The sequence below is a fragment of the Lathamus discolor genome, chromosome 1 (genome assembly GCF_037157495.1).
Source record: "Lathamus discolor isolate bLatDis1 chromosome 1, bLatDis1.hap1, whole genome shotgun sequence".
In the NCBI taxonomy this organism is placed as follows: Eukaryota; Metazoa; Chordata; class Aves; order Psittaciformes; family Psittacidae; genus Lathamus; species Lathamus discolor.
Window position 1 is genome coordinate 88773730 of NC_088884.1, and position 26189 is coordinate 88799918.

The window sequence follows — 26189 nt, forward strand, 5'->3', positions numbered from 1 at the left end:
CAGTGGTGAGCTGCACCCCTTCTGCTATGGGGAGGCGTGGGGCTGGGCGCATTGCTCTGCATGGGGATGTGCGGGGGGTGTGTGCACGGGGGGGTGTCACGTGGTTCGCCGGTCCCCGTTTTCCCGTGCCACCCGTTTTCCCGCTCCTTCCCGTTTCCTCCCTCCCTCTCCCCTTTCTCGCGCAACTCCGCGGCGCGGGCCCCGCCCGCTCCCGCGCCTATAGGGCGGGCCGGCCGCGGCGCCGCCGTTTGGCCGCTACCTCGGGGTGGGCTGGCGGCGGCAGCAGCAGCGGCTCTCCTGCTTTCGTGCCCCGGCGCTGCCTTCGCGACCAGGTGGACCTGGGACCGGCAAGGCTGGAAGTCAGTGGGGGGCAGGGCGCTGTCCCGGGGCTCCCCGTGGGCCGGCCTCCCTTACCTCAGGTGAGGCAAGAACCCTCTGCGGGTCTTGAGGCTGTGCTGCCGGGGGCGTCTGCCGCGGCTGCGGCGGCAGTAGCAGGTCAGGGCTCAGCCCCAGAGGGAAGCCGGCACCTTGTCAATGCCTGCAGCCTTTGCTGGGCGTTGGGTGCGAGGGTGCCTTGGGAAACGAGTCATTCTGCTTTGCCCTGAGAGGGCTTCCCTGCGGGAGGGAGGCTGCCCTGGGGTACGGTGACCCCCCTGCCTGAGACAGAGTCTGGTTCTTTGAACTGGAAATAAGGTCTTGCCCAGTGCTTATGAAGCATGAGTTTTAAGCCTAATCACTCCAAAGGGTGTGTCTGGCTGAACAAGTGCCATCACAGCTATAACCTCATCAGGAACTGTATCAATAGTCAAAGGTTAATGGGTTTAAACTAAAACAGGGGAAGTTCAGGTTAGATGCAAGGAAGAAGTTCTTTACCGTGAGGGTGGTGAGGCACTGGAATGGGTTGCCCAGGGAAGTTGTGAATACTCCATCCCTGGCAGTGTTCAAGGCCAGGTTGGACAGAGCCTTGGGTGACATGGTCTGGTGTGAGGCAGCCCTGCCCATGGCAGGGGGTTGGAACTGAATGATCTTAAGGTCCTTTCCAACCCAAACCATTCTGTGATTCAGAGGGTGCTGAGTGTTGGAATTCTGACCTCTAAAAATCATGTTGCCTAGTGGAGGGGACTGTGGGGTGAGTGGCAGAAGGTTTTTGTGTGTCACACTTAAAGGTGCATTTCTTATAGGTGTGCTTTCAGAAAGCAGCTCCCTGTTCTTTCTGCCTTTAAGAAATGGGGAAGGAGGCTGGCAGCCTGGGGAAAGTTTCCTGAGGGGCTTTGCCTTTCAGGGCTAATCAGGTATCCCCAAGGAAATACCTTAGCCCCAGCACTAATTTGTTGGTGTTTCTCTCCGGTGGGGATGGGAGGTATGATGGGCAGATAAGGGGCAGGTGAGTATAGGCAACAAGTTACTTCGGCTATGGAGGGGAGTGTGCCACTGCCTGGGCTGTGGTAGAGGGACCAGAGGCTGTGACAGGTTGACCACCCTGAGCCCCTAGCCCCTGGTGAGGCAGTGCTCGGGGCTCCCCCATTGTGTGAGTTGGTCTCGGGCCTGGTCACCGGGGGAGTGTGGATGGGACAGGCAGGTGCAGCCTTGGTGCTCCTTCGGTGACTGTGCGCCGCTTGTCTTCTCCCCACAGCGTGAGGTGTTGAGGCAGCAGCTGCTGGAACTGGACTTCTGCGCTGTGGCCATGTGTTGCAGCAGGAGGAGGTTGAGGCCCGGGCAGCAGTGATGCCCTCACAGGTAAGTACTGGCCTGCTCTGATGGCCTTCCTGTGTCAAACAGGCATTGGAGCACCAGCTGTCCAGCCCCACAGGCTGAGTCCTGTGCTTGGGGCAGCTCCATGACCTGGTGATGTGTATGTGTGCTGTTGTTGATTGTCACTGTTCCCCTAGGCTCAAACAGCAGTGCAAGAGTAATGAGGCAGTGGCGTGGTTTAGGTGTTTGAGATACCCAAGTACTGCTACTTCATTACAAAATAATGTGCTTTAATACCATGGGCATCCTTTTGAAGTTGTAGTCAAGCAGTGTGTGTTTTCTCAGACTCCTAGGATTGATGGTTACAAGACACGGAAAAGGCGTGGCATATGACAAGGGAAGATATCCTTTTTTGCTAATTGGTTGTTAGGTGTCGAGAATGGAGTTTATTGAGTAATGTAGACTAGAGTTTCCTTCCCGTCAGCAGCACTGCATAGGCTCATCCTGGTTCCTTGATTCAGGGAGACTGGCTTTGCTGTGGGAGTGCTCTCTTTACACAGGGCAGGTGAAGCAAATCACCAAAAGATCTATGTAGTGAGCCGTTGGGAAGAGATTTGAATAGCTTAGACTACATAAGGCGCTGAGAATTCAGTGTTTTGCAGTAAAGCTTTATCGTATCTTGTGGCTAGTTCCACCTACCTCTTGATTTCTGCATCTTCTCTGGTTAACCAGCCTGCAAATCTTAAAACATTTAGCCATTTCCTTTTCTGTTTTGTTTTCTTTGCATCCTGAGAAAAATAAATGAAAAAAACCCATAAATAATGAACTTGTTTTTCAGTGCTTTGCTACAGGAAGCATGATTGGTGAATAGTAGAACCACTGAGCAGGCTTATTCTCCTGTGGTGCTTTTCCCTTTTTGTGCTATAGTGAAATCATAATGTAATAGTTTAACAGCATATATGAAATGCCTTTTGTAGCCCTTGTGGGCCTAAAACATGTGCTGTTGCCATGCTTCATGCACAATCCTGTATCAAACTTGTATTGCATGTATAAAACAATTTTTTTTAATTTAAAAGAATTAACTGTTTGTGTCAGTATATGGAGAAATTAATTTTGCAAAACCAAAGGCATGATGCAGTTGTCTCTCTCCTTGCTGTCTCAAGTGGGTATTTTGTCCTACTGTCCTTCTTGTTTTGGTTATTATTTTCATTTCCCATTAATTTGTAAGTAGAGATGTCAGGGCTGACTCACAGGGTTATGGCCTATTTAGCTGCCTTTGGTTGTGTAGACTATCCAAATGTCTCTGTCTGGAGTTGCTGCTGTCAAGCCTTCTAAACTGTCTGCTTGCAAAAATATACCTGTGAATTTCTCTGAGCAGAAGAAAATTCCCTTGAGTTGGACTGGTCTCAAACTGCACAGGATTCGAGCTGGCACCGTTAATTCTGACCACCCAGATAATTTTTGCATGCAAGACAAAATTCCTTAGGCTGGTGCCTTCAGGATTTCTGCTTTGGTGCTCCCCTCCATCCCCCACCAATTGCTGAGACTCTGCAGTCCCACACAAAGTATTGATGGGGCTATTTCCCACCCACAATTATCTCCATCAGAGAAAAACAATGTGAGTCTTTTAAGTCATAGCTGGGATATATGATGGTGACAGTTCACACAGTGAGAGGTTGTTTGAATCAAACCACAAAGGTGCTATCTGCTAAATGACTTTTTGTGTTCTCTTTGGGAACAAACTTGTGTTTAACAGTTTGTAAGTGGCAGACACTCACAGCAGTGGGGTTCCTACAGTCAGAGTGCTTCCTGTGTGCCTTACTGGTGCAAGCACAGTGAGCCCATAGGCTTTGTGTACCCCATTAGTATTGCACAACATCAACTTCAAGCTCCAGTTGCTAGAAAGTACTGAAATAAACCAACAGCCACAATATATATTGCCTCTGCTGCATTGTGGCTTCATGGTCTGCCACTAGTTATTGTATGTAGCTGCCATGTTTGTTGTAGGCTTTCATAATTCCCATTTTATTTTTGAGATTTGTCTGTTATTGGTCAGAAACGTTTTGATTTACAGGCTGTATTGGTTGGCAACCTTTTACTGCTGCACCTTCTACCGCTGCATCTGTATCCTAGGATAGGGATCTTGTCTCCGTTTCAGGGTTTTAGTGCCTTACCTAATGTAGCCAGTAGAGGCCTCCCTCTACATAAGATTCGCAGCACTTGAGCTCTCATATGGCTGCTTAGCGGCACAAGTAGACTATGGTAAGGGGGGAAGAAAAACCCCAACAACTGGAGCCGTTAAGGCTTTCCTCTGGAGGAAAGGCTGCTACTTCCACTAAGAGCATCAGGGCTGTATCACTCAGGCAGGTGTTACATTACAAATGGTGCACAGCTACCTCTATGCAGGGGTGTGTGTCATGGGAAATGCAAGAATTGCGTTACAAGAATTACAGTTACAAGCTGCTCTGGAATGGGGTGCTGGATCTTTGTCCTCTGAAATGGGTCCATTTCATGTGGAGCAGGACCTGGAACCCAGAAACATTTCTCCCACACAAATGTGGATGGGAGCAGAACAGCAAAAGGCAAAGTTGGGCTTTGCTCCTGGGTGGTAGAAAACCTGTATTTAAGTTTCATCAGCCAGAGGAAGGAGTGAAACCTGGGTGCCGGATATCCTGGGACCACAAGCTAAACTATTGGACAGATGTCGCCATCTTCTCCTTTATCTTTTGCATAATGTGGTTCAGGTAGTGCCTTACAGACTACCACTTTTATCAGAGTAAACAGAAAGTGAATCAGTAGAGGGAGCTCATTTAATTTCTGCAAACTCAAGACAGTTGCAGAGCAGTTTGCTTTCAGATGTTCCATGAGTGTTTTACTGAATACAATTGATTTCAACCTCGCTCTTTGGCACCTGATCCTGTGGTGTTGCTCCACTTCTGGTCCTTTACTCAGGAGGTGTAGGCTCAGAAATACTTCTGTATACTGGATGTGGTTTTGTGCATACAGATGTTTCTCTTAGAAATCACAGGTTAGGGGTTTTCACATGTGTGTGCATATGGCCTAAAGGCTATGCTTGTGTACAGAAAGCTAAACCAGAAACTTCCTGACAGCAGGCCTTCACTCAGTATCTAGGATTTGAATTTGCAGTTTGGTTTCCTTCAGTTCTGCTGTCTGGTTCTCCTGCTAGAGTGGCACAGTACCCAGTGCATGCCTCGGGGACTCTGCAGTGGCTGCAGGGGAGACTCTCCACAGTTAAATGATAGCCTATGGCTTGAAACTTCTTTGAGTACTTTCTTTGCATGAATCAAACTGTGGCTGAGTATTACACAGATACTCCTTCAGAGGCAGGATGCCGGAAAGGATGAATCTGCTTATTCTTGAAGGAATGTAGGAAGTGACCTTTTCTTATACACCTAGGGATCTTGGAGGAAAGTGATGTAAGTCCCTGCTTTTCCCATTTTAGCTCATAAACCAATTTTGACTTTGGCATAGACTATACCTTCACCAAGAAGAGAAAAAGGTACGGTATCTACTAGCAAGTGTATCAAACCACTTCAGCAGCAAGCATGTGGGGAGCATAATGCTCTTGTGTAATGGATGGGCCAGGGTCTTATAACCCAGGTTAAATCAAGGGATAGGTTTTTTAAACACTTGTGACTTTTTAGGTAGCATTAAAAATATGGAGTGAACCAAGTGATTTCTGGGCTGAAATGCTGCAAGGTGCTGAAGGCAACTGGGTGCCCGCTTCCCAGTGAATTCACCAGCTAACTTTCTCTGAGGCTACGAAGAAACAAGCCTCTGCGGATGCAGTAGAGCCACTACTGCTTTTGCCCCCCACCAAATCTGCCCCGGAACTATTACTAAGCTCCAACAGTTTTTTTTTCTCTGTGATTTTATGGAAAAGTTATGGTTAATTATATTTTATATCAGTGTGCCTCTGAGCTCTTAGCACTTGTTGGAACTAGAGGCCAAACATCTCGAGTCATATGGCTGACAGTCTGCTTTTTGGCCTGACCAGAATGAGTAAGAATTGGAGAATGTGCAAGAAAATCCATGGCAGGAGTATCTTGGAGCTTTTCTTCTCCCTTTTTATAAGCCCATAATGTATAGATAACACTTAGATTGGTATCAATGTTGGAAGGCTTCTCTGAGCTGAATTTTTTTGGGCTTGCACATGTCTTGGTAACTCAAGATTGAGTAAACAGAGCAAACTGGAAGGGCCTCAAGAATGTTTCATGGTGGCCCTTCTGGCCCAGCAAAATAGCTTTTTTGGACATCTTTCTGTTCTCTCTGAGTTTCTCTCCTTTTCCACACCCTCCTTTAGAGTCTTTTAAACTGGTACCTTAGTGGGAAGGGGATAATCACCAGTTCCTGACCCTAAACCTAATAGCAGGATTGAGATGAGGTCTTTTCCCTTCTCAGAATTTTTATTGCTTGTTCTACTGTTAAAATAGCATCATGTTTTTCTCACCAATTCAGTGTGAAGTGGCACTTTCTCAGGCTAATGAAGGAAGGAGACAGATCCCACTCTTGTTGAAAGACTCCTTGCCAGTCATTTGCGATCTGGTAATTCTTTCCGCTTCTGTCATGATTTTGAAACTCCTGCAATCCAGCCATAGAAAGGAGCGGGCTTGAAAATTGCTTCTTGTCTGCAAAGTGATATTTTGCAGAAAATGCTAGGAGGTAAATTAGTTGGTTAAGTTTAGAATTCTACCAGTTGGTGGCATCAGTGGGAGGTGGCTCCTCTTGAAACAGATAAAGCAATCACTTTGTTGAGAGTGGGCCTGGGAGATATTTAGGTCATCATGAGAAAAAAAGTGATGAAGAAAATGGTGAGTTTGTGTTTCCCTCAACAGTCTTCTACTGGTTGTATACCATATATGAAATTAGATGCCATGAGAAATGAATATGAAATTTCCTAAACCCATCATGGAAACAAAAACATCTACAGTGATATGTTTGGCTGGAGATGTAACATTAAGGTGTACATATTAATACTGGCTGTATGAGTAGTGAAAGGTTTGGGTTGCTCAGTGCCTTTGGTCATTCACAACTCAGGTGGCAAGGGTGAAGGAAGGAGAAAAGCTTCCATGGCTGCAGGCAAGGACAATGTGTTCTTTTAAACTGTCTAGTCCAGAATTGGGAAAACTGGCTGGAAAACTTTTCTCCGTCCTTCTGTCTGTCACTGGGCAGAATTTTAAGAAAGTACTGCAGTAAGCTCTTTATTTTGTGGTTAGTGTTTTTCTTTTTTTTTTTTTTTATATATATTATTTTGTGTGTGTGTGGTTTTTTGGTTTTTTTTGGTGGGTTTTGTTTTTTTTTTTATATGTAAGTGGCACAGTGAGGAGCAAGTTGATAGGTGACATGATTGCTGACTTTGATTTCGCAGGCATCAGTGCATGTATGTGCTTTCCAGCCATTCAAAATATGACCTGGAAAGAATAAGTGAGGATTTCCAGCTGTGACTCCACAGTCTATGACACGTGCTTCTGAAAAAGCTGAGTAGCTGAACAAATACCTATCACACATTTGGAGTGGTATATCTTTACATGTGGGGACCATTCAGTTTGCTGTGCGTGGAGGTTGTCCCCAAGTAGCACACAAACCTGAGCAGGTTTTGGTAAGTCCAAGTCTCGTGTCCTTAATGTTCTTAATACAATATTAAATGTTTCTGGTTTGGGTTTTTTTTGGTTTTTTTTTTTTGGTTTTTTTTTTTTTGAGAAGTCCAGGTGTGTTTGGGTAGCTTTGTACTCTAGGCCGTGAATTTGTTATGCTAGCAGAAATGTTTTTTCACCTGGAAGTGTATTGCAATAATCAACATTCTTTGCTTAAAGAGAAGTCGGTCCTCACATTTTTACTTTTTTTCCCCTTTAGAAATTGTGGACAATTTGGTGAAAATATTCGGAATAAATAAATGAAATGTGTTAAAGTAGGTGCTGAAAAGTATTTCCTTTCTGGAGGGATGGTTTGTTGTTCTGCTATTTTGCTAGCAATCTTCAAGCAAATGAAACTGGAGTCTGGGGGTGGATTTGCCTGTGCATTCCTGTATTTCATAATTGGCTGGTTCAGATTTCTTTTGGACAAGATAGATATTAAAAAAGTGCAACCTCTAGCTAAGATGAGGCAAATACATAGAAAAGAAATTAAGAAAAAATTTGACACCTATTTACTTCTGGTATAACTTTGCCTAAGGCAGGGATGCTCAAATGCATGCACCTTCTTTCAGATTCTTCCTGCGGGTCCTGAAGGAGCTGGCGAATGAAGTTGCTAAGCCACTGTCCATCATATTTGAAAAATCATGGCAGTCAGGTGAAGTTCCCAATGACTGGAAAAAGGGAAATATAACCCCCATTTTCAAGAAGGGGAAAATGGATGACAAGGGAACTACAGACCAGTCAGTCTGGCAAAATCTTGGAGCAGATTCTCCTGGAAGGCATGCCAAGGCACATAAAAATCAAGAAGGTGCTTGGTGACAGCCAGCATGGTTTCACTAAGGGGAAATACTGCCTGACCAATTTGATGGCCTTCTATGATGGAGCTACAGGACTGATGGACAGGGGTAGAGCAGTTGATGTCATCTACCTGGACTTGTGGAATGCTTTCAACACTGTCCCACATGACATCCTTGTCTCTATATTGGAGAGACATCAATTTGATGGATGGACCACTCGGTGGATAAAGAACTGGCTGGATGGCCACACGCAAAGAGTTGTGGTCAATGGTTCAATGTCGAGCTGGAGACCGGTAACAAGTGGTGTCCCTCAGGGATCGGTGTTGGGACCGGTCTTGTTCAACATCTTTGTCGGTGACATGGACAGTGGGATTGAGTGCGCCCTCAGCAAGTTTGCCGAGGACACCAAGCTGTGTGGTCCGGTTGATACACTGGAGGGAAGGGATGCCATCCAGAGGGACCTTGACATACTTGTGAGGTGGGCTGATGCCAACCTTATGAAGTTTAACCATACCAAGTGCAAGGTCCTACACCTGGTCGGAGCAATCCCAGGCACAGCTACAGGCTGCGCAGAGAAGAGACTCAGAGCAGCCCTGTGGAGAAGGACTTGGGGGTGTTGGTCGATGAGAAACTGAACATGAGCCGGCAGTGTGTGCTCGCAGCCCAGAAAGCCAACCGTATCCTGGTCTGCATCAAAAGGAGCGTAACAAGCAGGTTGAAGGAGGTGATCCTGCCCCTCTACTCTGCTCTCGTGAGACCTCACTTGGAGTATTGTGTGCAGTTCTGGTGTCCTCAACATAAAAAGGACATGGAAGTGTTGGAACAAGTCCAGAGAAGGGCCACGAGGATGATCAGGGGCCTGGAGCACCTCCCGTATGAAGATAGGCTGAGAAAGTTGTGGCTGTTCAGCCTGGAGAAGAGAAGGCTGCGTGGGGACCTCATAGCAGCCTTCCAGTATCTGAAGGGGGCCTATAGGGACACTGGGGAGGGACTCTTCGTCAGGGACTGTAGTGATAGGACAAGGGGTAACCGGTTAAAACTTCAGCAGTGGAAGTTTAGATTTGATATAAGGAAGAAGTTCTTTCCTGTGAGGGTGGTGAGGCACTGGAATGGGTTGCCCAGGGAAGTTGTGAGTGCTCCATCCCTGGCAGTGTTCAAGGCCAGGTTGGACAGAGCCTTGGGTGATATGGTTTAGTGTGAGGTGTCCCTGCCCATGGCAGATGGGTTGGAACTAGATGATCTTAAGGTCCTTTCCAACCTTAGCTGGTCTATGATTATATGATTCTAATGTGCCATCTGAACACACATATTCAAAGCACTAAAATTATGGTGTTCTATATTAAGTGAAAAACGAAGCAGCTTTCTTCCTCTGAAGTATATCAAGGATTACAGTCTTTTGCAAAACAGTAGTTCTAAGCTGAAATATTTCTTTGCACAAAGTGAAATGAGAACTGCAGGCCCACACGAAGGACTAGACAGGATTATCTGCCTGGCCAACACCAAGGCAGAGAATGGCAAGTCATGAAAAAGGTCCTGTCAGGAGCTCTGTTGTGGTAGGGAACTGGCTTTCACAAATACATGTGCAGAAGCTAAAGACCTGTCAAGGCTACTTGCTTAAATGTTTCCATGTCTGGCTGTCTTGGCTGCACAAACCCAGAATTTCTTCTGGAGTGCCAGTCTGTTTAAGGGTAGCAGGGACCTCAGTGTTTCATGTTGACTGGTTTCAATGGGTAAAGCTTGATGGTATGTTTCCATTCTTATTGTGCAGGAGCTGGCACACACTGAGGGCACATCCCTGTAAAGCTATAGTAGCCAGCACCTCTCAATTCCTACCAGCCCCAGTTGTAGTACTTGGCCTGAGCAGTGCTGCTTCACCTGGGAGCTCTGTCTGTTGGCTTTTGCTGCCTACTGGAAGAGGTATTGTAGCGTATTCTCATGTGTCTTCCAGATACAAAAAAACATCTCTTAATGCAGCTATGTGTGCTTTTGGGAGCGTTTGCAACCTCTTGGTCTAGTTTGTCTTCTAGGAGCTGATTCTGCTTTGAGACATTGTGGTGCATGTCTTCAAATGGTATGTGTGTGAGTTGGTAAGCTAACAAGGCAGAGTTTTTTCTCTGGCTTACATCCCAGTAGAGGGTTACAGAGTTGGTGGGAACAGTATGAACTGTCAGCTTGGTCTGGCTCCCCTGTGGGAGATGTATGTTCCAAATTTTACAGAAACATCAAAAAGGAGGCTATTTCTATCAGTCTCTGTGGGAATCTCACAGAATCCCACAAACACACCCTATTTTCACATAGCATCGTTCTCTGCAGTCCACCTGAAGTATCTGAATTGTCACACAGTTGTCACGTTACAGTACAGGAAGAGTTTTTAACCCTCCTTCCCTCCTCCCAGCTCCCTTCTTCTTGCAAAGGCTCATGAAAAAATGTCTTGTTACTATGTTAGCCATTGAAGAAAAATACCAGCTGCTATCAAGCTGCTTTTCTCCACTTACTCACTGTAACCAAGTTGTGTGAACTGTAAGATCACTCCCCAGGCTATTTGTGTTTAATTGGTAACAACCCTTTTACAAGCTGCTCAGGAATAAAGGAAATGTTTTCAAACAGCATAATATGTAATGGCAACATGTGATTAAAATTCAGTATATTATCTCTATTGGTGTTTTATTACTGCAGGTGCACAACAGCCACTGATCAGAAACACGCTATGGGCAACACTGCAATTAATGGAAGCTATTCTGTTTATACACCTGCACTCACAAAAGATCCTGGATGTAAATAGAAGATGCCAGAGAAGAGAACCAAGGGAAAGGCTCTGACTGAGCCAGCATCACTGAATTAATCTCTTGCTTAGGGGAAATATTGCAGAAGGGTACAAGCAATTCTTAAAACAACCCGATTATTACTCTAAGGCTGCAGGTGCTGAAGGTATTTCAGGGATGTTTACAGATCATCTTCCACAGCAGTTGGTGGATTCAGACAGAGGCTGATTCAGCTCTTGCTGACATCAAGGTCCTGTTTGGATTGTAGTGATCAGGCAGTTCTCCTTAATGAAGAGAGCACAGAAGTTGCATGTGGTGTTGATGTTGATTGTCTTGTAGCAGCTTTGCTGGTTGGCATGTGGAAGTTCTTTGTCAGCTCTGTTGTGGAGCTGCACTAGAGCCACAGCAACTCCTTGCATACAGAAGAGACCATGTGGTTGGAAGCCATGCTGATGCTAAGGAGCTGAAGCTACTGCAGGTTGTGTGCCTGGGGTGCATTAGAGGGAAGCCCGTGGTGACCCACACGTTGTGTTTGTCAGGAGCAAGCACTGTGAGCTCTTTGCTACATGCAGTTGTTCATGGAGGTAGCACTAGGTGTGTGTACCCAGACTGAACGCTGTGCTATTTGTAGGGACACTGTGTGGGTTTGGACAGGAGCTGTATTGTGCCCTCAGCACCTACCCTCCTGCATTCCAAGGAAAGGGTGTTTTACTATTTTTCCAAGAACTACTCTGACAGCTGGAGACTTTTTCTGGAAAGGTTAAGGATGTGGTGATAGAAACCAGATAATAAATGGTATTTTAGGTAACTTGCTACATTTTTGTCAGATGTGTAACTAGTGTAAATGGGTGGATTTTCTAGAAGAAAACATTCTATAGTAGCGCAATGGCTTCTATAGACGCAAAGCAAGATACTGTGTGTGTGCCACATTACAGCATTAGACTTCAGGCCTTCCTGAAGTAAGCACTCCCACAAACCTAATTAGGTGCTTTAATTAAGCATGTGTCTGAGAAGTAGCAGTATTGCATGCTGAATTACTGTTTTTGGAGAGAAGAGGGTCTTGTCTGAGTGGTGCAAGACATGACACTGTTTAGCTGCCATGTTTTGCATCGATAGCCATGAAAATCTACAGCTGTGGTTCTTGCAGCAGTGGTTGTTCATGGCTGAAATGCTGCTGTTTGGTGGGGCAGGTAGTCTGAGGAGAGCAGGGGACTCAGCAAATCTGGAAGTGTGTGGGCAGTGCAACTCACCAGAATAGAGTGGCAGTGAGGCAGTTGGCATGCACAGAAATGGGCAGGAGCATACCAGGAGATCCTGGAGGCCAGGTTTGCTTGATGCCACTACTTCATGGTCAAGCTGCATTCCCCTGATAGGGGAAAATCTGTCAGTGTTTGAGTTAACTCTGCTGCTACAAGCCTTTTACTTCTGCTTTCCATATTTGTGGGCTAAGCATCTACATTTCTCCTGCAGACCATTTTCAGTACTCCCATGTGTACTGTAAACAGAACTGGACAGCTGCAGCATCATTAGCAGTTTTCCTGTTTTCTTTAGAGTCACCACCATCCCTTTTAATTTGTTTTTTTCAGGAAAATTAAAGGCGACTTTAAAAGGGAGCTCCAAAACCGAACGGACCACAATGAGCATGTGGGCAGGATGGCGGGGAAAAAGAAAGAGGGCTAAGGAGGGGGCTCAACTGCTTCCTGTGGTTAAGTTGTTCAAATCCATTCCAGAAGAGACTGGGTTGATACTGTGGGTTTCACACACTTGCACATGTGCCCCACTTTCAGTAGAAAGCACATGTTAAACAGATGGAACTCAGTTATATTTCCATCAAATATAATTGAGGGCTCATATTGAAGATGTTGCCAGATGCCACAAAAACTAAGCAGTTTCCAGAACAGAATTTCCTGTTGCAGTGACAGCACTTTCCAACAAAATAACAGGCTATGATAACAAACTGAAGGAATTCAACTTGTCCACAGAGTTATTTCTCTTACTGAAGTCACTTATAACTTCTTTTTACAATCAGACATCCATTTATTCCAACTAATTTAGGGCAGATATATTAATAATTGGGTATACACTAAGCCATATTTAAGCCTTCTTTAAATCTTCCATAAATGCTTTTTTCAAAGAGCAGTCAGGAGCAGAACACGCTCCAGCTGGGATGGTCTGATGCTCATACTGACTGCACTGTGCTGTGTACCTGCGGTCTGGGCTCATGTCAGCCAGCATTACTGAGAGCAGCGGATCCTTCACATCTGGCCTTACCATGCCTTAATCTTAGCTTTTTTTCATTTCTCATTCTTGATCAGACATTGTTTCATCCTTTTGTATGTTTTTTTGTATCTTTCCTCATTCATGCTACCTGAAAAACCAAAGAAAAGCAGCTAAATATAGTGCAGTTTGCACTGGAAAGGAAGATTTTAGCCCTTTCTTATAAATACCAACAGAATAAAACCAACCCCCACTGAAAGGATCCAGAGAAAACTAAGTTATTCCTTGATTATGAGTGCTTCATGTGATAAAGTGCAATGAGATATCAATGAGAGTCATATAAAAACCCAACCCAGTAAACTAAACATTTTTGTGGCACAAATGTAAGTCTGTGTTAATACATCACATTACCGCAGAGAAAAAAGAAACCTATTGCTTGTGAAAGGAAAAAAGCATATTCCTCCCTGTTCTTGTGTAACTATGCATGGGTACCTTCTCAGGTCACCACTGACCTCACTGAACTGCTCAGGCAGGGCATAAGCCTGACTTAAGTAGCTTGGCTTGCAGGAAGGGAGTCCCTGCTGCAAGTATCTTCTGAGTAAAAGCATCCTTGTCTGCTAGAGTTCAACCTTCTTAAAGTACTACTCTGCTTTATTCAGGTTTTTGACAGAGAGGAAAATGGATAGAGAATACAACTGGAGACAAGAATATAACACCATGATATGAGAATGAGTCAGTTACAACAGCAGATACTATTTTATATATATAGATGTATATATATAGGGATTAGCCTTTTATTCCATGTCCTGTAAATATTCTATGCTACTACTATTTAAGATTGTGAAACCATCTGGACTGAGGAAGATAAGTGGACCTTTATAAACATATGGAGCAGCACAGGAACTCATGAATTACACAATTCTAATGAGTACTGGATGAGTGCTGAAGGACCCCAATAGCCTTCAGTGAAAACCCCTGACCAGTTAGCAGTGGTCAGGAGTATTTAACCACGCTGCCAAATGAGGAAGCATATGTCTCGAAGATGTACTTCAAAGCCAGGGATGTGGGTATGTTTGGAATCGCTTATCAAAAGCATGAAGAGCTGATGGAGTTAGAAATACCATCATGTGGAGAAAATACCGGATATTACCAAGCTCATTAATTCCTTAGGGAAGAGCCTAGACAAACCCAATGGCTGGCAGCTAAAGCCACACAAAGCCAATAGAGTTTCAACAGCACAGTACTGCATCTCACCGAAGTCAGCCCCTCACATCACTTCCATTTATGAATTTAGATGCAGAGCCAGTTGTTTTAATGCACTGTATTTAGCTGTCTTTTTAAAAAGGTAAACCAGCATTTTCCCATTGAAAAAAAATCAAATTTTCCTCTATGAAGGATAGGGTTCAAATGCACTGAGACAGCAAACAGCTGATCCACAGAAAACTGAGTATTTTTCACCATCAGAGAAAAGAATTCCTGAACTTACCAAGAAAGAAAGAGTTTTGGCTCCTTCAGACTTAATGAACCTGTCATTCCATTACAGTCACCAGTATGGAGTTCATATGGCACTTGGTACAACAATAACAATCTCTTTGTGAGAAAGACAGTTATCACACAACAGCACTAATATTAAATTCTCAGGCTGATGAGGGAAAAAGAGTTATTACTTAGTTAATGTAGGCAGGTGTGAAACCAAATTCATGTTTGTTAGCCTTTAGAATGCTAGTGCTCTCCAGGCTGAGAATGCCACTGGAAACTTTAGCAACTAGCTCAGTCGCTGAAAAATCGAAATGTGTTCCTAATGCAGCAAAAAAGGCATGTTGAAAATCCATGTGTCCAAACCCCCCTCAGTCTCACAGCTTGCCTGTACATCAGCTCTCCCTTATTCTGTTCAAGTGACGTACTGAGTTCTCTATAAAACTAGACAGACAGAAATTACCTGGCAAGTGTAATTATCAAGGCAAGTTTCTGGACAGGAAAATAAATCTGATAATTTTGGTGTTGTTTTGTTTATAATTCCAGCTGAAATGTTTCGGGAAATAAAGAAAAAGCTTTCTTCATATATTTTCAGTGGGATTCTTTTTTTCCATGCAGAAAGAGTGGCAGAAGGCCCATATTTGCTTCAGGATATATATATTTTTTTAACCTAATTATTTCTTGCTAGTAAACGTATGGGAAAAGTTAAAAAGGTAAAGTAATACTTTATGGAGTGTTATATTTCACTTTTTAAAAGTAACTTTTCAACTTCAAGTGCTAACTGAACACTTGAAAGCTAAATGAATACATCCTCCCCATGGCATGTGCAGCGCAAAAGCGGACTGCTATAAAAAAAGGTGACTCCCGTGGCAAAGTCATGAAGGAAAAGCAGTCACCTTGAGTAACCTGAATGGTGCATTAGTAAATCCTCACAATCAGGGCACGACGAGTTGAACAAGGACATCTCCTCAGCGGGTGAGGCTAAAAGCTGAAATCCAAGCTGTCAAACTCAAAGGTTTCTTGCAAAATTTAAGATTATGTTTGCATAGATGGCTAACATCTGCATATGTAAGATCAAAAAATTGGGAGGGTGATGGGATGCGGGGTAGGGAGACACGAGGCTGTAATGCTAATGTGGCTTGTTTGGTGCTTACCCTTTGTCTGACTGCATCTCTTGTAGAAACTTTACTCTTCTTTCTGTCTCATTCTGTCTCATTACTCTCTGTCTCAAAAACAATGAAATCAGAAGGAGCATTCCCCCAGGGCCTGGCCCATAAAAGGGAGTTCCACAAAAGTACTTGGTTTCAAAAGCCTGGACCCAAGGACACTGACTGGCACCCCAGGCACCTGCAGGTGAGTTGTTGCATGCTAGTGACCTTCTACAGATTGAATGTTTCTCTTCATGTACTTGGGCAGTGCACCCCAAACATAGCAGGGAACCAGCGTGGAAGCCCACAGATTGCATAGATGGTCCAAGCCCTGAGATGCTGTAGGAAAACAGGTTGCTAAACATTAATGAGACACAAGTATTAGTTTCCTCTCCAAGAGGAAATGAAATCACCACTGATTGACAGGTACTAGGTGCATGAAGAGAAGCCTCTTCCCTTACCATACTTCTTGCCTCCTCCATCTCTTCATGAACACTGAAAAAGAGAGAGAGAGAACATGAACAAACTGCGGAATTAAAAGGTCATGAAATGATTTGCATTGAACATATGTGAAAACACGAGTTTTTACCAGTGTGGGGGTTTAAGAATTTGTCAGTCTATCTATCTGCACCCTTTAAGCCCAAATACAGTGCAGTATGCTCACATGGCAGTGGTTTGCTGGCGCTGTGGTGTGTTAGTAGATCATGGGGGAGATGTTTAGATGCCTGGATCTCTACTAGTGTTATGGCAGAATGGATCAGAATTGAAGTGCACAGCTCATCATAGCAGATCCTGCATGTGGTTCCAGTAGAAGCCCTTTGGTTGTCCCCTTAGAATGCAGATGTTGGACTGTCAGCAGTATGCATACCAGCGACCTGAGCATACTGGGAAAGGCCATGGGCAGTGGTGGGCAGCCTGTCAGTAGCAGCTTGTGTGAGCTCTGGAGCTCTGCCAGCTTCCTTCCTACTGCAACTCCAGCCAACTTTGCTAGTCTGTGTATTTGGGGTTCACCAGCAGATGGGATCCAGTTGGTTTTTCTAACTATTGCCACTTGGAGACAAGCTGTGGTTGTCATCAAGCATAGTTCTTTTGGGTACAAGAAAGTCCAGCCAGGAATACAAACCCATTGTCCCCGCTGTCCTATGGTTATGTGGAATGAGTTTCTGCAGACCCAGTTCTTGGCTCTTGAGTAGTTTCCAAAAGTAGTGCAAATGTTCTTTCTGAGGGCAGAGGTGTTGGTAGTGTGGCTTTATGCACTGCTGTACTGTATGAATTACAGAAGTGTTGTGTTGGCAATATATTCTAAATAAAGACAATGGGAGAGAAACCTCATTCTGCTGCTTGATTTTAGTCAACATCTACTGGAGAAGGTTCTTATATCTGCAAAACTCCTTGCAAGTCTGGTTATTTTTGCTTTTACAATTGAAACATGTGTTTCATCCTGGTACCTTAAAAGAGCATAATAGTTCTTACCTAAAGGGCTTGAAAACTGAGTCTGTTTGCGGCACTGGACTTTACAGAAAAAGCAGTATTTCAGTTTGTATCCATGAGAAGGATGAGTTTTGTGTATGACTCATATAATTTATTAAATTGACTTCTTTCTTCTTGTTTTACTAACTCAGCAATGGTTAACATCCTCGGTGCTTTTCTGACTCGAAGAGTGAGGTTCATCCTTAGGCTTGTCATTCATAGAATCATAGAATACAAGGTTGGAAGGGACCTCAAGCATCACTGGGTCCCTCCTTTCCTTCTTGGCAGCTCTGTGTCTGCAGGTTGATCCTCAAGGTAGGCAATGTATCCAGAACATCTAGGAATGCAGCTGTGAGGGCACTGCCCATTGTCACACTATTGTGTAACAATAATTGGACTTGGGAAATGTATTTTACTCAGGTAAAATACTCATATGTATGGAAGGTAGGTGTGTTAAATATGAACAGCAGACTATCCTATTTGGTATCTATTTCTGGAGAACGAACAGACCTCAGAGCAGCCTTCCAATATCAGAAGGGGCCTCCAAGGGTGCTGGAGAGGGACTCTTCATCAGGACTATAGCAATAGGACAAGGGGGAATAAATTTAAACTGAAAAAAGGGGAAGTTCATGTTAGATATAAGGAAGAAGTTCTTTACTGTGAGGGTGGTGAGGCACCACCCAAAGAAGTGGTTAAAGACTCCATACCAGGCAGCGTTCAAGGCCAGTCTGGACAGAGCCTTGGGTGACGTGGTCTAGTGTGAGGTGTCCCTGCTGACGGCAGGGGGGGTTGGAACTGGATGATCTTAAAGTCCTTTCCAACCCAAACCATTCAGTGATTCTATGAATGTGTGTATGTGTTTAAAACATACCTGAAGGTTAGATACACTGGTGTTAGTGGAAAAAAGTAAGGGCTGCACTCTGAATAATACAACCCCTCCCAAACCCAAAACTACAAAACCGCCAGCTGGAGTTCTGTCAAACAATTCTAAAGGACTGTTTTAAAAATTTTGGTGCTTTTTACTTCCACCAATTTAACAAGAGTCCTTGTACATTTGATGGTTCTTTGAGTGTGTCTTAATGATTTAAAGAACCTTTTGATCTCTTCTACAGACGTTACTCTGCACTTCAGTATACTTCATTGTTGAAACTGCTCTTTCAATGTTTGCTTCTTTTTGTACTAATATCTAACCCTTTTGGCCAGACTGGACTTGATTTTCTTAGAAGTGGGGTGTTAAACTTAAGAGCATCCTTTGCGCTTATGGTGTTAGAGGAGACCTGGTGTATTATGGTACTGCAAATCATAGAATCATAGAATGGTTGGGGTTGGGAAGGGCCTTAAGATTATCCACTTCCAACTCCCTGCCATGGGCAGGGACACCTCACATTAGACCATGTCACCCAAGGCTCTGTCCAACCTGGCCTTGAGCACTGCCATGTTCATGAACAATCGTGAACAATGATGCCAACCTGACAGGCACAGAATCTCTTCTGTGGATCAAGACACTTTGTTCCACTGAACAGTTTCTGCTCCAGTGCCAAAGTTTGGCTCCTGTTGTGTTTTTTGAAGTGTTGCTTAACTGTTTGCAGTAGCATCCTTCTTGTGGGAGCAGATTGCAGAAAGTTTGATTTTTTTCAACCGTACTTAGAAGAGGTGGCAAGAGTACCAAATACATGGAAAATGTTGAAACAATAGTGTTTAGGTAACTTGCAATATAATCTTAGTTTAGCTTCAGGAGGAATTCTTGCTTGTTATTGTGTGATGTGGTTACATGAAGGGGAGCTCCTCTTGGAACATGTCTGGAACATTCCCCTAAGGGTGCAAAAAGTATTAAAGGATTTGTTGCCCTCAGGCATGTGCAATGTGGAAGACAGCCACGTGGGAGTTCACAAATTAAATTCCTGGATTATCTTCTATCGTAGGAAAGGAAGTATTATAACATATTGCAACACATTAGCCCCAAGTTTTGCTGTGGAGATAATTGTGTGGGCACCAGAATTCTGTAATGCTTCTCAGATGTGTTTTAATTGTTCTTTTTGAAGCTGAAGTAACTGATACAGTGCATTGAACAACTGAAGAAAATATAAACATCTAGTAGCTTCTGTTTGTTCAAGCGTCTCCTTCGTTTCATTGACCCTTTGTCTGAACTGTTGTCAGTGTTTTACCTGCTGTGGAGCTGGTTCTTGCCTCTGCTTCTCAGACAGAGATGATACTATCTGACTTGTCACAGTTGCTTCTGATGGCACTTTTCATCAGATACGTTTGTGAATTTGGGCTAAGTGTGGTTTCTCTGCTTTTGGGGTAACCTGAGTAGTGCTAAGTGACTGCATACCTGCAATACTTTGGGACAGCAGCCACTCTAGAAATGGTGCTCAGCTTATCATGACAAACTGGTTAACTCAAACTTCCTGCTAAGCCCAGGACTGGGCAGTTTGCTTGGGATCTTACAAAAGCCTAAACTTGAATTTCACTTAAAATCTCATGGATGGCACCAAAGGAACATTTCAGATTGTGTTCCAGATTTTGTCGCAGGCCATCAGTTGGAAAACAAAACCTAACATACTTCCTGTTGTATGATAAGGTGTATTAAAGAGCAGAAACTCTGGCTCTGCAAGTATTTGTTAAAAATCATCAGAAAAGTGACTAATCAGACAGCAATAGGCAGGTACTATCAGAGCTGCTGCTGGTTTGAAGCTTGTGTATGTATGGAAAAAATCTGCAGAGGTTTTATAAGCCACAATACCTGTGAAGAGACGTGAGTGCAGGATTTTATCTCCAGTGTTTGTAGGATTAAGTACTGTTGCGAAAATTACCTGTATTAGGAAGTGGAAGCAGTTGCGTACAGTCTGGAGAGTGTTTCAACAGCGTTTCCTATATAGTAATTTTTTTTATACATCAGTGTGTGTGTGTGTGTATATATATATGTTTTTCCCCTCTTTATTGCCAGTATTACCTTGGATTGTTTTTTTTTTTTATGATTGCCTTGGTTTCTGTGGCAGAAATCCAGACATTAATATTAAGCAAACCACAAAAATCCCTGTCATTGCATCTTTGAAAATGACATCACCTTTTTCTCTCTTTTGAAAAATTGACCAATATGCAGTTGGAAATCGTTAGCCTTTCAGCCACAATGGAGAAGAACTATAAAACCAGTGTAAGCTGCAAACCAGTAAGTGGGTGTGAAGCACTGTAAAGTGGATTGTACTCAAACTTTGGCAAGGTTTTAGAGGGTAGGGCGTAGCATGAAATGCAATTGTGAGGAGAACGTAAGATCAGATGGGGCTGATCTGCAGCTCTTGTGTTCTGATGCACATGCTTGTTGAAAGAAAATAGAATAATCTAGATGATACTGTAATACAGTAGAAGTTGATGGCATGGTCACCTGGAATCCTTGGAAGATGTTGCTGGTTACAGTTCCACTTAGGACTATTTATGTGAGAAGAGTATATGACATGCAAACAAAGCTGTCTGCAGACAGTTCTGCCCCTTGACTTAAAGGTTTCATAATTTAAGGAATAGATTTCTTCTAGCAGCTGTCTTTTCTTTGTAAGAAAGCTTTTCAGAATGTTCCTGAGAATCACAGAAACACAGTAAGCTCTTACTAAGTAGAAATTAATAAGATGAAGCCATAAAGAAAGGTGGTGATGTGCACTCTTGAGACCTGAGGTCTTGAACTTTTAAATTTGTATTCCTTTGGTAAAAATGATCAAGGGAAAGGTTGTAGAAGATGCTGTTTCTGAGCCAGAGGGCAAGATTTAGTGAGATGTGTCTGAGAGAAGAAAAGGATGTGGCGCTTTCTCTGGGGATAGAATTTATCATAAAAATGCATTTGTGACTCTTAGTTACTGAAGGAGCAGTTCCTTGCTACTCTCGGAGCATTTGGTACTAGCTGCTGGCAGGATGGACAGGTACTGGTGTGCACTCAAGTACGAGGCCCTAAGCTTCTGACAGCAGAAATGACCCAGCAGACATATTGTCCTCGCCTCCTTGTCTTCAACCATCTGTGGCAGTAAAAAGGAGATACGGTATAGCAGTGAAATATTCTGGATGTGCCTGATATCCCTTTGTTAACTGAGAGAGACCAGTATGATTGATGCAAACTTACTGGTGAAATTCTGAGTCTGAGCACTGCTGTAGCTCACACAAACCTGGGATTACTGTGCAGTTATTGTGGGCTTTTTTTCATAGCCAGCCACAGGCATCACAAGTATCTTCCATTTCTTCTTGTGCGAATGAGAGGGGCCAGCAAAGGATTTGACCATTGAAGAAGGTGAGGGAATTTCCTAGAATGTCCCTTTGTTCATTTTCCAGTTACGTGGCACTGTGCTTATAGCTGATTGTGGGAAGCTGAGAGACAAGTTACCGACCACACCACTTGAAAACATCAGAAAATGAAATCTTTTATCCAGAGATTTCGCAATACTAATGAGACAGAATGATGCTCACACATGCCTTAAGCACTTCTGTTGAATTTATTAGGAGGCAGAGATTAAATGTTTGAATTTCAAGAGGTTTTCACTTGCACTTTATAGCCAGGTGGCTTGGATTTGAATTCTTGTGATGGCAAATTTCCAAAACTGGGTAGATACAGTGTATGATGTGTAAGTACAGCCACTCAGTGTTGTAGTGTAATCCCCCAAATGACTTAACTTAGTCAGAGATTTCACTCCTTCCTTCAGAGAATCTTAAAGGCAATGTAAAAATACTGATTTTTATTCACTTTCTAACATTTGTTTTTAATAGGTTTCAGCTCTGATCAAAAGGCACAGTTCCTCTCTACCAAGAAGTCTTATTTCATGACCACAACACCTGATACCTTCTTTAAAGCATTTGTGTTATTGAGGCTGGCCTGTTTTTCTAAGCAGGCTATACCATAATATACAAGACCATTTTTATAGAAAGCTGGATTAAGATGTTCCATGTACTTTTTCCAAGTTCAGTTTTAATTGCAGAACAATACCTGCAAAGGTAGCATTGTGCTATACTATACATTGTGCTATACATCAGAAGACTTAAAACTTGGAAAGGTGTATTTTAAATCCATACATACAGATGGCACACTGGTGATTTGCAAGAACCTGTGGGGCAGACTTTATACCCCTTAACCAGTTAAAACAACATTAGTGAGCACTTGTTGATTTTATTTTTAGTGTGCACATCTGGCTTGTGGTTTATGGTTTCTACCCCAAAGTATTCTAGACCTTCAGCAGGAGTAAGTCTGTGTTACAGGGCCACACTGTTTGGGTCCTGATGGCTGCTCACATCACTTCTGCCCAAGTGTTGCTGCCCAATGCAGCAAGCACAGGATACAGCTTTGCAAGCTGTGATGAGGAGCTGACTCTCAGAGGCCTCATCTCCTTGCAGGCAAAGAAGTGATGTAATTCTCTGTGCTCTCCGGAGATAAAGATCAGACCTTAGGGACTTGTGGTACTGCTCAGTGAGTAAATACAACAGAAATTGGCAGTAGCTAAGTCCTGTGGCCAATCCCTTTTTCTTTTTATTGGAAGGTACAGCTATGAAGGCACAAGCTTGCATGCCTATTAGCAAGTGATTAGGCTGCAAATTTTGAAAAATGTATCCAACGATCAAAGATAAAAAATGGGAAAAATTATGGTTTTGAGTTCTTTATAGCTTCCAAGTATCAACCTGGATCCTTCCCCTGGCAGATGTCTCTGACCACATTCAAGTGAAATCCTGAGCCACAAAACCAACCTAAGTTCCACTGACATCCTTCAGAATGGATTTCACTAAAAGGAAATCACACAGAGGAATGAAGTAGTAAAAAGATGCACTTATGTGCTTTGAGCAATTACTTTATTTCTCCCTTTGCAACCAGAGTTACAAGCAGTGGACTGTTCTGGTTGCTGTAGTATTTGAACAGACCTTTGATTAGGTTTTGAACATTTAAACCTTATGCCATTAATAGATAAAAATATCTAAGGAACAGCAGGCTTTATTATACACAATTGATCTTAGAAAAAACCCCAAACCATCATTGAGAGGAACACTGTTCTTTAACTAGAGAAGCACATAACACCTCCTCCCTGCCCCATTCCAGCGAGATCACTGTTGATATCTGCTGCCTTCAGATCACAAGCAAATCGATTTTGACATGACTACTGCATCTGTGGGTTGTGTGTTTATGTGTATGATCACTATGTCCTGAAAATACATGCTGTCCTGGGTTCAGCCGTAACAGCTATTTTCTCCTTCTTAGTAGCTAGTACAGTGCTGTGGTTTTGACTTTAGTCTGAGAACAATGCTGATAACACAACAATGAGTTTAGTTGTTCCTAAGGAATTCTTATGCTGATCAAGGACTTTCTCAGTCTCATGATCTCCCAGTGAGGAGGGGCACAAGAAGCTGAGAGGAAGCACAAACAGGACCCCTCACCCAAGCTAGTCAAAGGGGTATTCAATACCACAGCACATCATGCCCATTGTAGAAACTGGGGGGAGTTACCTGGAAGACCCGTATCGCTGCTTGGGTCAGGCTGGGTATTGGTTAGTGAGTGTTGAGCAATTGTATTGTGCATTGCTTGTGTTTATTGTTTTCTATTGCTTTTCCCCTTTTAGTTTCATATTCTCTCCGCTTGTTATTTTCCTTATCATGATAATTATTAGTGGGAGTAGTAGTAGTTTTGTATAGTACTTTAGTTACTGGACTGTTCTTATCTCAACCTGTGGGATTTATGTTTTTTCGATTCTCCTTCCCATTCCTCCGGGAATAGTGGGGAGGGAAAAAGAAAGGGAGTGAGCAAGCGGCTGTGTGATTCTGAGTTACCGGCTGGGCTTAAGCCATAACACATGCCAAGTTAGAGGTTTGAGCAAATGTACTGCCTAAGGTCTACGTCCTCAGAAAAGCCCGTCTGCAAGGTTGAGCTGACACCATGTTAAGTCTGTTCCCACTGTCACTTCTATCTCCAAAGTTGGCTGTACAAGGTGCAGCACTGAATAACCATCTCCAAAAAACATGGCTGTGGGGGGTGAAAGTTTTCATTCATTAATTCTTCAATCACTCCCAGATAAAAAAATGCAATAGATAGAGGTTCTGTGTCATAGAACTATATCATAGAATGGCTTGGGTTGGAAAGGACCTCAAGATCATCCAGTTCCAGCCCCCTGCCATGGGCAGGGTCCCCTCACTCTAGACTATGTCGCCCAAGGCTCTGTCCAGCCTGGCCTTGAACACTGCCAGGGACAGGGCAGCCACAGCTTCTCTGGGCAGCCTGTGCCAGTGCCTCACCACCCTCACAGTAAAGAGCTTCTTCCTTATATGTAACCTGAACTTCCCCTGTTTAGCTTAAACCCGTAAACTGTCCTATTGCTACAGTCCCTGATGAAGAGCCCCTCTTGGGCATCTTTGTAGGCCCCCTTCAGATACCGGAAATATCGTAACAGCTAATATCAAGAAGAGAGATAAAATTTTAGTAGTTACATATTTAAGACAAAGACTAATGGCTTTGTTTCTCAGTTCAGGTGCTTGCTTTAGAAAACAAAAAACCCAGTTGTTTTGTTTTTTTTTTTCTCCCTGTGGAATTTGATACTGTTGTTCCTGTTAAACCTTCAACCAAGTTATCTGTCCAAGCAAGCATCCAAGCAGTATTTTCAGTGCTAAAATTCAAAGTGTCTCAAAATGATTAATACTAGCTCTTTTCATTTTAGACCTGTTTATAACATTCAACTCTTTGATGTGCTTATCTAAATCGGAATCTTTGATTTAGGAAGGGGATACTTTCTTTCTATGCGACAGGAGCTTTGTTTCTCAAAGGAGGAAAACAATGGAAAACACTAGCATAAGACATCCTGAATAGTAACTCAAACTAATTCTGTTAATACTTCGTTAGGACATGAAATTCAGATTTTGTGATTTAGAAAAATTATTCCTACAGGAGCATATAACAATATTTGCTCTTGCTAGTGTTCTTAGAAATTCACTTATAGCTCTTCTTGTATTAAACAAGGTTTTGTGAAAGATTAGCATTTACCAGTATCACACCAGGTTTTTGTAATTGCAGATCCACCAGAGAACAAGTCACCTGCAGTACAAGCAAACAGTCGTTTGCACAAACTTCATCTGAAGTGGCTGAATCACAAACACTCCAGAGCTCCTACATGGGAGAAGATGGGAAAGGTACTTGGCAGACATCTACAAGTGTTTTCTTTGAAAATAGAATTCTTAGTACATCTGGCTACATAATTAAAATAAATACATGTATTGACAATCCTCAAGGGGAAGCTTTTTAGAGGAGAAAAGAGCAATTTTAGTGGCTCAACATAATACATTTTGAAGCAAAATTATCACAAACTCCTATAAGACCCCTTGTGAAAATCCTGGTCCTCCTAGTGACCACTAGCACAGCAGTCTTTTGAAAAAGAATAAAAGAAAAAGCAAACAAGCTTGCATTGGACAAGTAGGGAAACATAAATACTAGAGCATGTAAAAATCCGTCACATTCCAAAAGTGGGAAATGGAGTAATTGATAGTTTTGGGGTTTATGATTACATAAATATTAAGTAAAAGCTGACTAAACAGAATACACCGAAGACAGAGCTAAGATTTTACAGGGCTCAGTTTTGGAAGTTTTAATGAAAAGTATGTTCTGCACTGACAGGCGTCACAGTTTAAATCAGTCCTTCTCCTTACTCTTACTCCTGTCCCAACTCTTTTCAAGGACCCTGTTTTCCTATTGCAGTGATATCTCATCACAACACACCAAGATTTTGGCTTGAACTCACCATCTCAAAGCAGATTTTACAAGAAACTGTTCTGCATTTCAGTGCATTAGCCATAGCAACATTTTCTCACTCAAATATTTTCCACCGTGAAACGCAGGTGCAAGGGTAAGTCAAGTACAGCACAGGAATATTTTTCAGGCTAAGGACAGATATAAATCTTTAAAGGTTTAGGTCATATTCTAGCACATCAGAAATGGGTTTTGGCTGTGTGACTGAAAACGCTTTATCCCTCTGA

At 43.2% G+C, this 26189-nt stretch overlaps 1 long non-coding RNA gene across 1 annotated transcript; it reads left to right on the forward strand.

Annotated features, from left to right (window-relative positions):
- Positions 1–270: 270 nt before the first annotated feature.
- On the forward strand, positions 271–25365 carry LOC136007254 (uncharacterized). Its single transcript, XR_010609556.1, has 3 exons — positions 271–419; positions 1634–1737; positions 25234–25365. It is a non-coding gene; the product is annotated as an uncharacterized LOC136007254 (long non-coding RNA).
- The last annotated feature ends 824 nt before the right edge of the window (positions 25366–26189 follow it).